General features: G+C 37.9%; 1 pseudogene; it reads right to left on the bottom strand.

Moving 5' to 3' along the window:
* LOC131762390 (testis-specific Y-encoded protein 1 pseudogene) overlaps window positions 1–16,668 on the bottom strand; it is a 56,633-nt pseudogene that overhangs the window by 22,483 nt on the left and 17,482 nt on the right.

Here is a 16,668-nt window from a genome sequence, read left to right as displayed (position 1 = left end):
CCATGACAGAAGCCACGAAAGGAACTTTGAAAGGAACATGGATCAGACCCACCTGCTGATCTTGGAGAGCCTCCAGGAGAGGCAGGAGGCAACTGAAACTCAGCCTGGGGATGCAGACTCTGGCAATAGCTAGTTTGGAGAACTCATCCCACCACAAGGACACTGGAGCTGGTAAGCACCATTTTGAAATCCTTTCTCTAGCTTATTAGTGCCAGAATTGTCCCTGCCTACCAGCATGTGGGTACCAGTCCTGGGATGCCCTAAGCCAGGCAGCTAGCTAGGCAGGGACACAGCCTCACCCACCAGCAGACCAGCTGCCCTGGAACCCCGTGAGCCCATAGCTTCCTGGGGACCTGGCCCCACCCACCAGAAGGCCCAGGACCCAGCACCACCCAAAAGTGGCCTGGCATTAACCCCAGGAATCCTGGGGCTGCCTACAGCTAGCCGTTGGACCCAGTTCTGCCCAAAAGGGGCCAGGACTAGCCCTTGGATCCCCTGGATCTTGGCTTCACCCACCTGCTGGCTGATATCAAAACTGGGACCCCCCCCCAGGGCCCCATAGCCAGAGACCCTGGGACCAGTTGCCCATGAGTGGGCCAACACTAGCCTTGGGTCCCCCTGAGCCCCAAAACTGCTGACAAGTGGGCTGACACCAGCTCTGGGACCCCTCCCCTTGCAGCCTGATGGTCTTCCCATCAGTGGACTGGCACTAGTCCCAGGCCCTGGCCTCATTCACTGGTAGGTGGGAACTGCTCCAGGACTCCCTGGGCCCTGGCTCCACCCAACAGCAGGCCAATACCAGCTCTGAGACCCCTTGGGCCCCTCAGCCAGCCATTTCAGGATCTGGCCCCACCACCAGTGGTATATCACCTGCTCTGGGTCAGCACGGACACCAGAGCCAGCCACCCCAGGAAAGAGCTCTGCCCACAAGTGGGCCAGCAGTAGCCCCAGAAAACCCTGGGGCTATATACTAGTCACCTCATTACCTGGCCCCACTCACCTGAGGGCTGGCACCAGGACTCAGACTCCCCTGGCCATGCAGCCAGCTGTGCCAGGACCCAACTCTGCCCACCAGTGGCTGACAGCCTTCACACAAGGCAGTGCATGATGACAAACCAGACCAGGGGCCAACAACACCTACCAGATCTCACACAGTAGTCAGACCACAACAGAAGGGCCCACGCAGCCCACAGAGAGGACACCACTAAAACATATAGTTCTGGTGACCTGTACTGGGAAAACTATAAGACATTGATGAAAGAAATTGTAGATGACACAAACAAATGGAAAGATTCACCGTGTTCATAGATTGGAAGAATTTATATTGTTAAAATGACCATACTGCCCAATGAAATCTACAGATTCTGTGCAATCCCTATCACAACACCAAGAGCATTTTTCACAGAACTAGAACACATAATTTTAACATTTTTATGGAAACACAGAAGATCCCAAATAACCAAAACGATCTTAAGGAGGAAGAACGAAACAGGAGGTATCATGTTCCCTGATTTCAAACCATACTATAAAGCTACAATAATCAAAGCAATATGGTACTGGCACAGAAACAGACACACAGATCAACAGAACAGATCAGAGAGCCTAGAAATGAACCCACACTTACACAGGCAATTAATCTATGACAAAGGAGACAAGAATGTACAATGAGGAAAACACAGCCTCTTCAATAAATGGTATTGGGGAAACTAGACAGCTACATGCAAAAGAATCAAACTGGAATATTTTCTCAAATCATATACAAAAATAAACTCAAAATGAATTAGACTTACATGTAAGACCTGAAACCATAAAACGTCTAGGAGAAAACATAGGCAGTATGCTCTTTGATATTGATATTAGCAATATTGTTTTGGATATGTCTCCTCAGGTAAGGGAAGCAAAAGCAAAAGTAAACAAATGGTACTACATCAAACTAAAAATCTTTTTGCACAGCAAAGGGAACTGTCAATAAAATGAAAAAGCCTCTTACTGAATGGGAGAAGATATTTGCAAACAATATATCTGACAATTGTTTATATCTAAATTATGCAAAGAACTCATACAATTCAACATCAAAGAAAACAAACAACCTAATTAAAAAATAGGCAGAGAACCCGAATAGACATTTTTCCAAAGAAGACATACAGATGGCCAACAGGTACATAAAAAGATGCTCAACATCTCTAATCATCAGGAAAATGCAAACCAAAACCACATTGTGATATCATCTCACACCTGTCAGAATGGCTATTATCAAAAAGACAGCAAATAAAAAGTGTTGGTGAGGATGTGGAGAAAAGGGAACTCATGTACAGTGTTGGTGGGAATGTAAATTGGTAGAGCCATTATGAAAAAAAGTGTTGAGAGTCCTCAAAAAACTAAAACTAGAACTACCATATGATCCAGCCATTCCCCTCCTGGGTATTTATCTGATGAAAATAAAAACATTAATTCAAAAAGATATATGTACACCTATGTTCATTGAGCATTACTTACAGTAGCCAAAATAGATGCCCATCAATAGATGAATGGTGCCTATCATACAGATGAATATGTGTGTGTGTGTGTGTGTGTGTGTGTGTGTGTGTGTGTGTGTGTCTACACAGAGTGGAATATTATTCAGCCATAAGAAAGAATGAAATTTTGCCATTTATGACAACATGGATGGAGCTAGAGGGTATTATGCTAGGTGAAATAAGTCAGACAGACAAAGATAAATACTGTATGATTTCACTTATATGTAGAATCTAAAAAACAAATGAACAAACATAACCAAACAGAAACAGAGTAATAGACACAGAGAACAAACAGATGGTTACCACAGGGGAGGGGGTGGAGGGAGGAGAGAAATAGGTGAGGGAGATTAAGAGGTACAAAATTTCAGTTACAAAATAAATGATTCACAGGGAAAAAGTATACAGTGTTGGAAATACCGCCAATAATTATATAATATCTTGGTATGATGACAGAAGACAACTAGACTTTACCATAGTGATCATGATCATACTTGTCGAAATGTATAGAAATATCGAATCACTATGCTGTGTAATAAGAACTAACATAGTGTTGTAGGTCAATTATACCTCAAAAACAAACAAACATAGAAAAAGAGATCAGATTTGTGGCTACCAGAGCTGGGGCTGGGTGGGTGGGAATGTGGGGGGAAGGGGAATTAGATGAAGGCAGTCAAGAGATACAAACTTCCAGTTAAAAGGTAAATAAGTACTAGGGAGTAATGCATAATATGATAAAGATAATTAACACTGCTGTACATTGTAAATGAAAATTATTAAGAGAGTAAATCTTAAGAGTTCTCACCACAAGGAAATAAAAATTTTTGTCTTGCTTTAATGTATCTATATGAGATGAGGGAAGTTCACTAAACCTATGGTGGTAATTATTTCATAATGTATGTATAAGTCAAACCATTATGCTGTATGCCTTAAACTTATACTGTGCTGTATGTAATTATATCTCAATAAAACTGAGGAAAAAAGACATGTATTTTGTAACTATGAACGGTGATGGATGTTACCTAGACTTATTGTGGTGATAATTTTGCAACACAGTCATCCTTGGGTATCCTGGGGACTGGTTCCAGGAACTCTGTGGATTGCAAAATCCAGGAATGTTCAAGTCCCTTACATAAAATGGCATAGTATTTGCATATAACCTACACACATCTTCCTGTATACTTTAAATCACATATACATTACGTATAATACATAATACAATGCTCTATAAATAACTGAAATAATTGAAATGCTCTATAAATAATTGAAAATACATAAACTGTTGGCAGAGTGTGGCAAATTCAAGTTTTGCTCTTTGGAAATTTCTGGAATGTTTTTTCAAATACTTTCGTTACTCAGAAACGTGGAACTTGTGGATATGGACGGTAGACTGTGTATACAAATATCAAACAATTACACTATACACCTGAAACTAATATAATGTTATATGTCAATTATATCTAAGTTTTTTAAAAATTAGAAAAATGAAAAGACATACATTTTGAAGAGGAGAGAAAGAACTTACAGACTGTAGAGTCAATACCCTAAGAAAAAGGAAGAAAGAAGTTCTCTTATTTACAACAGGAAGAATTAGGCCTCTTATTTTTAATTTGTATTTGACCTTAGAGGTACAATATTCCAATGTTTAATTTGCATCAGACCTGTTTTGGCCAGGTTCCTTTTCCTCTAGATGCTTGGATTTTCACTTCCTAACTTTGCTTCCTCCACTTCCCTGCAAGCAAACTCATTTCTCCATTCATTAATACATTCTTCCTTTAAATACCTTGCTATGTCATTCAATCAGGCTACAAGTAGCCAGGGGAGCCATTTGCCTCTTTGAGACGAATTTGCTTATTGCTGTTTGAGACGAATTTGCTTACTGCTGCTTAATACATTGATTTCAAAGTTTGGCTCTTAAAGCAAACTCATTTCCCCTTCTTCCAAGTTTTTGAGAGGCACTCGTTGTGCCTTCTACGTAGAGCCCCAGCTCTACATAGAAAATGTAACAACCAGAGTTTACCTGGAGTAGTATTCCCGGAGCAGGCGCTCAGCAACTATTGCTGATTGATTGAGAAACCTCATTAACTGAAAGGCTGGCATTGCTTTCATTCCAGTTCAACTGGTTTCTGTATTAAGCTGGGGACTAGCAATTACAGGAATGGTTTCCATTTCCCTTTGCTGTTAAAGAAACCGGCAGAATTAAGCAATCAGTGACATTATCAAAACAATAACCATATCTAAAATGGAAACATTCCAATTGGCTTGTGAATCATTTATTCAACCTCTTGAGATTTACCTCTGCTTGTATAATCACTTTGTTGTGAAAATCTAGAATAGAAAAAAATCTTGAGGTTGAACTAGGACTAGTGACTCATTCGTCTTTTCTTTTCCAATTTGTACATCCAGCTACTTTATTAACATGTTCGTTGCTGTTGGTACTGTTATTGCCTTTGGCACTGTGAGGCAGACTCAAATTAACATGAAACCTTTGCCTTAGTTCCTTTAGGGCTTGATTCGTCCAAAATTTCCTTTGGAGGCAGCTCCGCTGATCTGTGTCCAATGATTTAATAAGGAACAATCACCATTCTTAAGAGTAAGAAACTTTCAGCTGCTGAGTTAGATGTGCTTCTTGCTTCTGAGGCATCTTCCTTCAAATAAGATCATTTATTTTGGATACCATGGAAAACAAAGAGAAATTAAACTGCTATCCTTAAACAGCTCCTAAATTAGTAACCAAATGTCATATTTCTGCTAGATATTCTAGTAAGGCAGCTTCTACAAGACCACTATCAACTGCACTTATGGATTTAGTAATGAGAGCCGGTTCGCTCTTTTTTTTTTTTTTTTTTTTTTTTTTTTGCGGTATGCAGGCCTCTCACCGCTGCGGCCTCTCCCGTTGCGGAGCACAGGCTCCGGACGCACAGGCTCAGCGGCCATGGCTCACGGGTCCAGCCGCTCCGCGGCACGTGGGATCCCCCCGGACCAGGGCATGAACCCGCGTCTCCCGCATCGGCAGGCGGACTCTCAACCACTGCGCCACCAGGGAAGCCCCGCTCTTTTTTTATGTCAAGATTTCATATGCTCCACCAGATTATAAATAACAATTCTTAAAAAGCCACAACCCCTCAATATTATTTCTGCATTTTTATAAATTTTCCCTCATTTGGTGTAGATTCAAATGTGGCAGAGATGTTTCACAAGGAACATAGCGTTCCCTTTTTGGAGATTACAAAAGGTCATGGTCTCAAAGGAAATGACAAGGGTCTCATAAAATCCAAGAGACCTGAGAATGGATCCATGTCTGCCAATTATCAGATCTGTGCATTTACGTATGTTATTAATCTCTTTGAGCCCTAATCTCATCATTTCCTCATACATATATTTTACCTGGTGGTCATTACATACAACACTTCAATATGGTTTATAATAGAGTGTTACAGAAAACATACAAAACAGCTGTCACATAGCAGATGTTTAATAAAGGATAGTGATTATTATCTTTCAATCCAGGGTTCTATATCATCCTGTTTAGGGTTCACTGAAAAAATAATTATAATTTGTTTGGCACTATTCTCCTGGACTCAAATGCATGATTTCTGTACCTCGTGTTAGTGCAACACGTTTTAATGATGAGCTCTAATCTATTCCTAACACACCATCCTTTTCTTGTAAAAGTATCCAAATCATGTGTTAGTCACATCAGAGAAACAATCCCAACAAAACGTGTAACCAGACTTCCATAAAAAATCTTTCATTATATATTTGTCATTAGATAGTGCAGCTCTGTTTTCACTCAAACCCTAATACCAGACAATAAGATTATTCCCATGGCATATCTGAAAAATAATTGGGAAGCATGACATACTAAAAATACCAATTTCTTAAACAGAAAAAGGAAAAATGAGGTTTTTCTAATCAAGAATCTTGAGAGATCAAGAAACATAGAATTTTGGTAGTGATAGAGAATACTTTAGAGCTCATCTTATTCTATTCTTTCTCTCCCTGCCCTTCCCCCACATTTTTAGAACAAAAAAACTCATGTCCATAGATATTAAATTATTTTATTTAAAAAAAATTTTTGGCTTTGTTGGGTCTTTGTTGTTATGCGCAGGCTTTCTCTAGTTGCGGTGAATGGGGGCTACTCTTCTTTGCAGTGCACGGACTTATTGTGGTGGCTTCTTTTTTTGCAGAGCATGGCCTCTAGGCGCGTGGGCTTCGGTAGTTGTGGCACGTGGGCTCAGTAGTTGTGGCACACAAGCTTAGTTGCTTTGCGACATGCGGGATCTTCCCGGACCAGGGATCGAACCCATGTCATCTGCATTGCAGGCAGATTCTTAACCACTGTGCCACCAGGGAAGTCCCGATATTAAATAATTTTGTTGTGATATTGCAAGACCAAATCTAAGATTTTTGACACTTTATCATGGTGGTCATTTTCTTCATTGTATTTTCATACAGAGCTTCAAGTGGAAGAGATAAGAATTAGCAAATTTTCAAAACTTCAATTCTCATTCCCATTTTTCCATGCTTATATAGATTTTTGAAAATAAAACGTGTGGTGACTATTCGCTGCGTTTCCCTGCTCAAAAGGTATGACCCTTCTTCTGGTAACAGAATAAATTTTTCCTGGGGGCATCCATTTCACCCCTACTCTTGGTTCATGTGATGAGATGGACCGAATCCCCTCAATAAAAGTTAAATGTGTGAAATAATGAAATAAACTGTACTTTATTAATCAGCAATGCAGCTACACATTATAAAAATAGCAATACATAGATGGAGAAGGCATATTATTTATGCTGTCTAAAGATAATTTGGGGTGTGTATATGTATTTTTTGGCCTCAAAATCTTTTCCCAAAGATTCCCAGCTGCAGTGCCAAACAAATGGTAGCTATTCTCAAGATACTAAAAAGCAGCAGAAGGCATTTTGCAGAGCATTTTGCACAAAAGCAAACAATAAGGACTGGAAGGAGTACGATGGAACCTTGGGATCCCCCAGTGTCCTCTTGTACTATTATGTTCATTAGAATTAATGGAACACTATAGCGTATCCATCCAGGCAGGATCATCACACGTTCACTACTCTAATGAATGAAGTTTGGATCTCCTTGCCAGTCAAAAAGTGTTGATGAGCTGAGGTGGCTGAGGACAAAGGAAATACTGAATGAAGTGTGGAAGGATGGAAGGAAGTCATTTACACCAACTATGGTCTAGTGTTTATTTGTAGAAATGAAAATGGTATTTAAAGTATAAATCAAGTTTTATTTCCCCCACTTCGTCTAGTATTTTATATAGGGTTTGTGGCTGGTGGTTATTTTTAGAATTTAGCTGATAAATTATAGAATATCAAATCAGCATTGTAACTATGCATGGTGATGGATACTAGCTAGACTTACTGTGTTGTTCATTATGCAATATATACAAATATAAAATTATTATGTTGTATACCTGAAACTAATATAATGTTACATGTTAGTTATATCTTAATTTAAAAAAATTTTAAAAAACCAGCATTGTGAGTAATCCAGGGGAGGAGAGCATGTGACCTAGGAATATAGAAATTGGAGTTGGATGTAGTAACTGATGAAATTTATGGATCGTTCCTTTTTAGGGAATGTAGGGGAGAAAAAATTTTCCTCTACCCTTAAAAGGTTCTTTTGGCTGGTCTAATAATCAATTGACATGAGACAAATTAACAGGAAAAAAAAATTATTTTATTTCAAGACAGAAGAGTTAAATGAGGGATGTATGCCATCCTGAGTCAAGGAATGGGAAAAGGGCCTAGGGTTTCAAAGGGGAGGAAGGCAATTCACAGGACAATAAGAAGAGCAGATGTATAGTAATCTGATGTTTGCCCTGAAATACAGATGGGTCACTCAGATAAAATTTATCTCTGGTAATAATTCTCATTCTGGGAAAGACCCCCAATTTAAATTCTTCTAGGTAGTTAAGGGAGGAACAGAAGTTTCGCTTGAGCCCACGGGGTCTCAGTTGCCTTCAGCTCAAAATATTCCACATGCCAATGTGGCACTTTATGGGGAGGCTCATTCTGAACCCCTTCAGGGAGCAAATGAACATATTTTATTTTGCTTTGCCTTTATTGAAGCAGCATTCTTCTGCTGGGGTGAATTAATATTTGGATGCTTAGCATGCAGTTGGTGGGCAATCAAAGGATGGGATTTAGAGGATATTCATCAGATGGAGCTGTCCAACATCTTTGAACATTCTTCTTACTTTTTGGTAATTTTCAACATTGTAAATTAAGCCCTCCCAAGAAGAAAGTAAATTCACATATCCAGATTTACTTTCATCTAGGGTACAGGCATGTGGTATACAAGTCTAGATTGAAGATATTTTCCATGGTTTTCTGGCTTCCAGGATAATTGTCATTCCTTTTTTAGATAATTTTTCTTTCTCATGCTGCTTAAATTTTGAGTGTATGTGTATGTGTGGTGTGTTGGTATTTTGTGTTTCACTACAATTTAGCGTGTATTGGTTTTTATTTATCCTCATTTGGATTTCTCGTGATTCTTCAAACTGAACATTCTAGTTTTTCATCAGTTTTAGTAAATGATTAACTGTTACGTTTTCCAATATTAGTTCTCCCTGATTCTCTCCATTCTATCCTTCTGGAATACTATTTTTTATATATTACCACGTGTCATTCTACCTTCTGCATCTTTTAATCCCTCATCTTTTTCTTCTGATTTTATCAACATTTCTTTGGATCTGTCTTCCAGTTATCATATTATTCCTCATTTCTGTTTAATTAGCTACTTAGTCCTTCCATTCAGGATTGCTAATGTAAATATGATTGAATTATAACATACCTTTTAAAAATACACAAATCATAAGAGTGGCTTAATGTGTTTTCACAAAGTGAACACACACACTTACCCTGCTCATTACCAGCACCTCAGGAGGCCTCTTTATGCCCCATCCAGCCCCTCTTCCCATTCTAAGGGCAACCAATATCCTGATTTAATAGAATTGGTTAGTTTTGTCTGTTGTTTGACTTTCTATGAATAGGATCTTAGCATATATTCTCTTTTGGTTATGGCTTCTTTCTTTCAACAGTATATTTGTGCTGTTGCATGAAATTGTAGTTTGATCATTGTCATTGCTCTGTAGCGTTCCTTTTAAAAAAATATACCACAATTTATTTATCAATTTTACTGCAAATAGACATTTATAGTTATCCAGTTTAGGGCTATTAAAACAGCATTGCTATGAATGTTCTTGTATATGTTCTTCATATTAACATTTAAAACATTGTGGAAACATCTAGGAATAGAAGCTTGATAACGTGTGTAAATTCCACATTAGTAGGTATTGGCAAACAATTTTTCAAAGTGATAATATCAACGTGAATGTCTACTGCAGTGTATGACAGTTCCAATTGTTCCACATCCTTGTCATCTTTGTCTCTTCTTTTCATGTTGACATTTTCATGGAGTTGGTAGTGCAATAAAATTGAATGCATTTTTATACATTTATTAGCCATTTCGATTTCCTCTTTTTGTAATGCCTGTTTCAGTTTATGGCTCAATATTTTCTTGGGTTGTCTTTTTTTTTATGGATTTGAGTTCTTAAATATCTTGGATACAAGCCCCTGACAGTTATATAAACTGCAAATATCATTTCCCAGTAATGTTTTCATATCCTACAATGGTGTCTTCTGATGATCTCAAGTTCTTAATTTTAAAGCAGTCCAACAAATCCATTTTTAATTGCTACTGCTCTTTGTGTCCTGTATAAGAAATAGTTGCCTATCCCGAAATATTTACTAAAGATACTGTCTACTATTTTTTTCTATTTGTTTTATTTATTTACCTTTCACATTTGCCCTTGACAAATCTCAATTTTTGTATAGTGTATGAAGTAGGGAGTCAAGGTCCTTTAAAAAATTGATACAGCTATCCAATTACTGCAGAACCATTTCCTGAAAAGCTGTTCATTTCCCAATGAATTGCTGCGGTGCCTTGGCTATTTGATTCCCTTGTTCCATTTATTTGTCCTTGCACCAATGCCACAGTTTTAATTATTGTGGCATGATAATAAATGTTGAAATATTATAGTCTAAGTCCTCCAAATTTGTTTTTCTTCAAGTTTGTCTTGTTTATTCAAGTTTCTTTGAATTTTTATGTAACTCTTAGGAGCGTCTTGCCAGTTTACACTCTGACAAACACTCACACACCTTTCTGGATTTTTGGTTGGGATTGCATTGAAACCATGGTTGATTTGGGGATAACTGATGTCCTAAAAATATTAAGGCTCCCGAACTATAAATGTGGTGAATGCTATATTTAATTACGTGATTTTCTTAATAAAGTTTTGAAATTTTCATTGTAGAGGATTTTTGTATTTTCTATTAGATTTAATTTTAGGTATTTGATGCTGTTGCAAATGATGTTCATTTAATATTTTACTTTCTACTGATTTATTGCCAGTATACAGAAAAAAACTTGATTTTTGTGTATTAACCTTGTTAATCCTGCAATTTTGTCAAACCCATTTATTAGTTCTAATAGTTTTCTTGTATATTTTTTCTGGATTAAGAAAATATACACACACGTCATGTGCAAATAAAGTTTTGCTTCCTCTTTTTCGATCTTTGTACCTTTTATTTCTTTTACTTGTCTTATTACACATGCCAGGACCTCTAGTACAATGTTTAATAGTTGAATAGACGTGGTGAGAGTGGGCATTTGAATCTTTTTTTTTTTTTTTTTTTTCGGTATGTGGGCCTCTCACCGTTGTGTCCTCTCCCGTTGCGGAGCACAGGCTCCGGACGTGCAGGCTCAGCAGCCATGGCTCACGGGCCTAGCCACTGTGCGGCATGTGGGATCTTCCCAGACTAGGGCATGAATCCATGTCCCCTGCATTGGCAGGCGGACTCTCAACCACTGTGCCACCAGGGAAGCCCCTGGGCATGTGAATCTTATTCCTGGCTTCAGGGTGAAAGCATTTACTCTTTCATCATCAAGTACAGTGTTAGCTATGGGTTTTTCATAGACAACCATTATAAGCTTAAGAACATTCCTTTCTAGTCCTTTCTAGTGCTAAGAGCTTTTTAAAATCATGAGTAGGTATTGAATTCTATCAGATACCTTTTTGACACCTCTTAAAATGACCATCTTTTCTCCTTCATTCTGTTAATGTAGAAAATTACACTGATTAATTTTTAAAGTTTACCCAACTTTGCACTCCTGGGATAAACCCCAGTTAGTTATGATGCCTTATTCTTCTCATATATGCCTATATTTGATTTAACAATTTTTAAAAGGATTTTTGCATCTATGTTTGCAAGAGAGTGGTCTGTAATTTTTCTTTCTTGTAATGTCTATGTTGGCATAAAGTGAAATGGGAAGTATTTACTCTTCTTCTACTCTTTTAAAGAGTTTATCTAAAACTGGTGACTTCCCTGGCAATCCAGTGGTTAAGAATCCATGCTTCCACTGCAGGGGGCATGGGTTTGATCCCTGGCTGGGGAACTAAGATCCTGTATACTGCAGTGTGACCACCCCCCCCCACCCCCCCCAAAAAAAGCATAAAAGCTCTTAGAGTAAAATTGGCATTATTTCTTACCTAAATGTATGGAAATTTTCTCTGGTGAAGCTTTTGAAGAATGTGCTTTTCTTTGTTTTATAAAAATAATTAAATAATTGATTCAATTTCTTCAATTGATTTAGGAGTATTTATTTTTTTCTGTTTTTTTTAAACAAATAATTGCATATATTTAAGGAATACAATGTATGTTTTGATATATGCATACATTGTGAAATGATTACCACAATCAAGCCAATTAACATATCCATCACCTCATATAGTTACCATTTATTTTTGACTTTCTGGTCTTATATTCATTTTGGTACTGTTGAAATTCAATGTATTTGAACAAAAATGTTACCAACTTAATTTTCATTTTTGTTCAACTGAAACATACAAAATTGCTTCTAAATTCACAAACTAAATTATATTTAGGGCTAAACAAAGCTAATTAAAAGACTTTTTAGTAGGACACAGTCTGCCAAAATAGCAAATTTCCCCTGAATTTGTTCATTTATCTATTGAGTGGTTCCTATGATTTCTCTATAGTGCTTTCATTCATCTTGAAAGTATTTTTAGACTGTGTATTTGGCATAAACATAAAATTTAGAAGTAACATAAAATTTACTTTCACCATATTTACTTGTTATTAAGCCATTTTCTTTCCGTTTCAAACTGACTCTTTTATATTCTGCCTTGCCTTACTAGGGCTGGGACTCTGCAAATCACGTTTCTGTTTTGCCAGTTGTCTCCCTGTTAGACTTTGACAATAGAGAATTCTAAAGAAAGACTGGAGGCCTGGAGAACGAAAAAGGGACATGTCCTTTCCTGTTTTGCTTCCTGTGACTGTCAACATCATCTGAGCAATGATTTTTCACCTGGGCAGTAGGTACAGTAGCAGTTGGTTCTAGTTTCCACTTCTCCTCCCCAAATTTAAAAAACCTGTCTCATTTTGCCTTCTCAGAGAGACCAGCACCGGTTGGCTGGTATCCTTTCCTCACATATCTGAGTCCCAGCTCCCTGACACCTATCCTCTAGGATTTTGAGTTACAAGCCCCAGCCAGGCAGTCTGTCCTCAAACTACTATTTCTTCTAGTATTCCCACTCTCTTCTCTTTAATTATCCTAGCCCTAGGGGTGGTAGCTTCCTCTACCATACTTCAGTGTTCTCTTTTGTCTTTTCAGCTCTCCAGTATCTAAATCAACTCTTTCTACTACATTCTCTTGTTAAAATAGTTTGTGTGATTTCTGTTTTTTCTTAAGTGATAGACCATTTCTTAATCTATGCTTTTTCTTTGCAAATAACAGAAACTTACTTAAACTGGTTAAGAACAAAACAGACCATATAGGTTTCTCCTGTAATCCTGGGACAGGAAGTACAATCAGGCCTGGTCAGCTTTAGAAAACAGCCTGAAACTAAGATTAGTCCTTTTTGTCTTTCTGGTACTCTACGGTCTCCCATCTTCTCTACTCTTTCTTCACCTTCTTTCTAGCTCTCTTGGTAAACATATTTTCTCTACCTTTGGCTCTGGGATCAGTATGAATTCCAGTTCCAGAAGGGGAAGAGACCCTGAGTGGCTTTGTTTGCACAAATGTACGCACTTTGTTAACACCAGCATTAGCCATTAAAAATAGTTATGGGGTCTACCACTGGGATGAAGAAAAATATTTGTCGGAGATGAGGACATTGTGCTGAGTATATGGCTCGAAGAGTTTCTAATACATTTTCTGCTTTTCCTTCATTAGAAAGGATCACCGCTTAAGGAGATTTTCTTCTTTTGGATGATATACTTAAGGCATATTCCATTTGTATATAATAATTATTAGATTACTTAAAAAAACTTTAAGTACATATTCACTGAACAAAATTATAAATATAGATGAACCAACGTAAAAAATATAGATATTACACAAATTCCCACCACATAGGTATGTAATTTGGTGAATATATTTACTTGCATTGATATTTATATTCTTTTCAAAAGGTTTTCACATAAGCAATAATTTTAAATAATTTTACTTCAATAAACATGTTTCTAGAACATCATTTTAAAAGGTTAGCCAATAATTTAAGAAACAGTTACTTCCTTCACCCAGATTATTGGACACTTACAGCCTTTAATTATACAGCTAAATTTTTGCAGATACATTAATTATTTTCTCAGAACAACTTTTTAGCAGAGGTATTTCTGACTTGATAAACATGTATTTCAAGATATTTGGTATGTATTTTTTAATTGCCAGAAAGTTTGTGTACGTCTCATCCAATTGGTAAGAAGGCTGTATCAATTAACATTGCCTCCATCAATGTAAGGGATTACCTGTTTTCTTCTCGGTACAATCATTGTTATCTACTTTTTGTGTGTGTGTGTGTGCTACGCGGGCCTCTCACTGTTGCGGCCTCTCCCGCTGCAGAGCACAGGCTCCGGACGCACAGGCTCAGCAGCCATGGCTCACGGGCCCAGCTGCTCCGCGGCATGTGGGATCTTTCCGGACCGGGGCACGAACCTGTGTCCCCTGCATCGGCAGGCGGGCTCTCAACCACTGCGCCACCAGGGAAGCCCTATCAACTTTTAAAGTATGACAAATTGAGCGATAAAAACCTCTGATATCACATTATTATTTTAATGTACACTTTAGTTTTAAATATTTATTGGAAGATTTTTAACATTGGTCGTGTGTGTGTGTGTGAGTTGTTTCCTTTCTATAGAGTTGTTCTGTAATTTGTAACAGTTGAAAAGAGTTTATTAAACTTCCATTTTAGGTTTTAGCGTTTGATTCTTGGACCTATAAACTTCTTAAGTTCATATTACACTTATATTGTAAGTACCACTGAAGTTTAAGCTAATATCTCTGACTCCTCATCTCAATCTCTTATTTTATTAAAAAAAAGTCTATCACTGAAATAAGTATTCATTAACCTATCAGGAATTGTATATTAAACTGCTCTAATTTAGTCAAAAATTAAAATACAGTTTTTAAATAAATAGCACTAAAAATAATAAATCCATGAAAAGAGTAATTATTTATAAAACTTATCTACTTAAGATTCAATGAACTATGTATATTTACTAAGTTGATTACAAGATGTTAGTGAATGATAATGACTTAAAACATCATTTATTCCAAGTATCACATGTGAATTTTAATAGGAGGTTAATGGACATGAAATGTTTCAATTTTAAACGAGTGGAAAGTTCAGTAAGTAAGGAATATTTGGGGCGCTTATATATTCTCCACAGTTTAAATGATATCAGCAGTTATTCACCAACCTCACCTGCAGATGACAATTCAGTAAGGAACTGCTTAAACTATAAACATAGAAGATGAAAACAAACATGAGCAAAAGCAAAGTAAAATTCTATAGAACATGAAGTAACAGATTAACCTTACAATTAAAAGAATTCAAAATGCAAAGGAAACATTTAATCTCACGCAATTACTGGAAGAGTATTGTAAAGTTATAATTCACAGTTTGTACTCATTGGATTCTAATATTTAGATTCACATCACATGATCTCCTGTAATTTGCAGCACTTTTACCATTTCCCAAGTACATATGGGTGAGAAGACATGAATGATAAAAAATTTTTTTTTAATATTCTAGACTTCTTAGGAAAAAAATCACCCTGAAACATTCTGATTCTCTTTTGTTATATATCTTTCAATTCTGTGTTGTGGGAAACAGCAGAAGAATTACACATATTAATGTTTAATATGTAACACTTATCCTGATACTACTTGAAAGGAAGAACTCTGGGTCTGTAGTGTCAAAGGCTCTGATTTATTTCTAACAGGGATTTGAGTAGTCTAATGAAACAACTTCAGAACTCAATGACAATGAAAAGAAGTCTGGGAAGGCCTGAGGCTGGTATTGATTCCAGGGAGACAGGTGATGTGACAATATAACACAGGAAACAAAGCACATTGCTCCATTAGGGAGGAATCTGTATGAGTTAAGTATATGTTCAACGGTGACATCAGCGTCATTGCTAATAAGACGTCCATTGTTGTATCCCCCATCCTAACAACAATACTTGACATCAATCCACAGGCAAAAGTGCCTTTGTCTATGGATTCAGCAGTGGCCTGTCAACTGGCTCCAGCCTCTCTTGGCTGCAGCTTGGGAGTCCCGGGAGAAGTGCCTTAGACAATCACCCAATCACCTGTGGATGAGAGAGCCTTTTTTTTTTTTTTTTTTTTTTTTGCAGTACGCGGGCCTCTCACTGCTGTGGCCTCTCCCATTGCGGAGCACAGGCTCCAGACGCGCAGGCTCAGTGGCCATGGCTCACAGGCCTAGCCACCCCGCGGCATGTGGGATCTTCCCGGACCAGGGCACAAACCCATGTCCCCTGCATCGGCAGGCGGACTCCCAACCACTGCGCCACCAGGGAAGCCCAGAGAGAGCCTTTTTTTCCCCCCAGGTTTCCAGTGGAGAAGTTCAGCACACCACTGGAGCCAAACAATACAAGTCAGGATGCATTATAGAGGTTAAGAGGAACTTTACCTGTGTCACCCCCCCCCCCCCCAAAAGTGGCTCAGCTTAGTGCCAAGTGGGAACTTTCTGGCCTGTGATTTCTCCCATGAGGGAAAGTGAGTGCATGAG

This window comes from Kogia breviceps, chromosome 9 (genome assembly GCF_026419965.1).
Source record: "Kogia breviceps isolate mKogBre1 chromosome 9, mKogBre1 haplotype 1, whole genome shotgun sequence".
In the NCBI taxonomy this organism is placed as follows: Eukaryota; Metazoa; Chordata; class Mammalia; order Artiodactyla; family Physeteridae; genus Kogia; species Kogia breviceps.
Note: the sequence above shows the minus strand (reverse complement) of the source record. Positions and strands in the feature narration are given on the sequence as shown.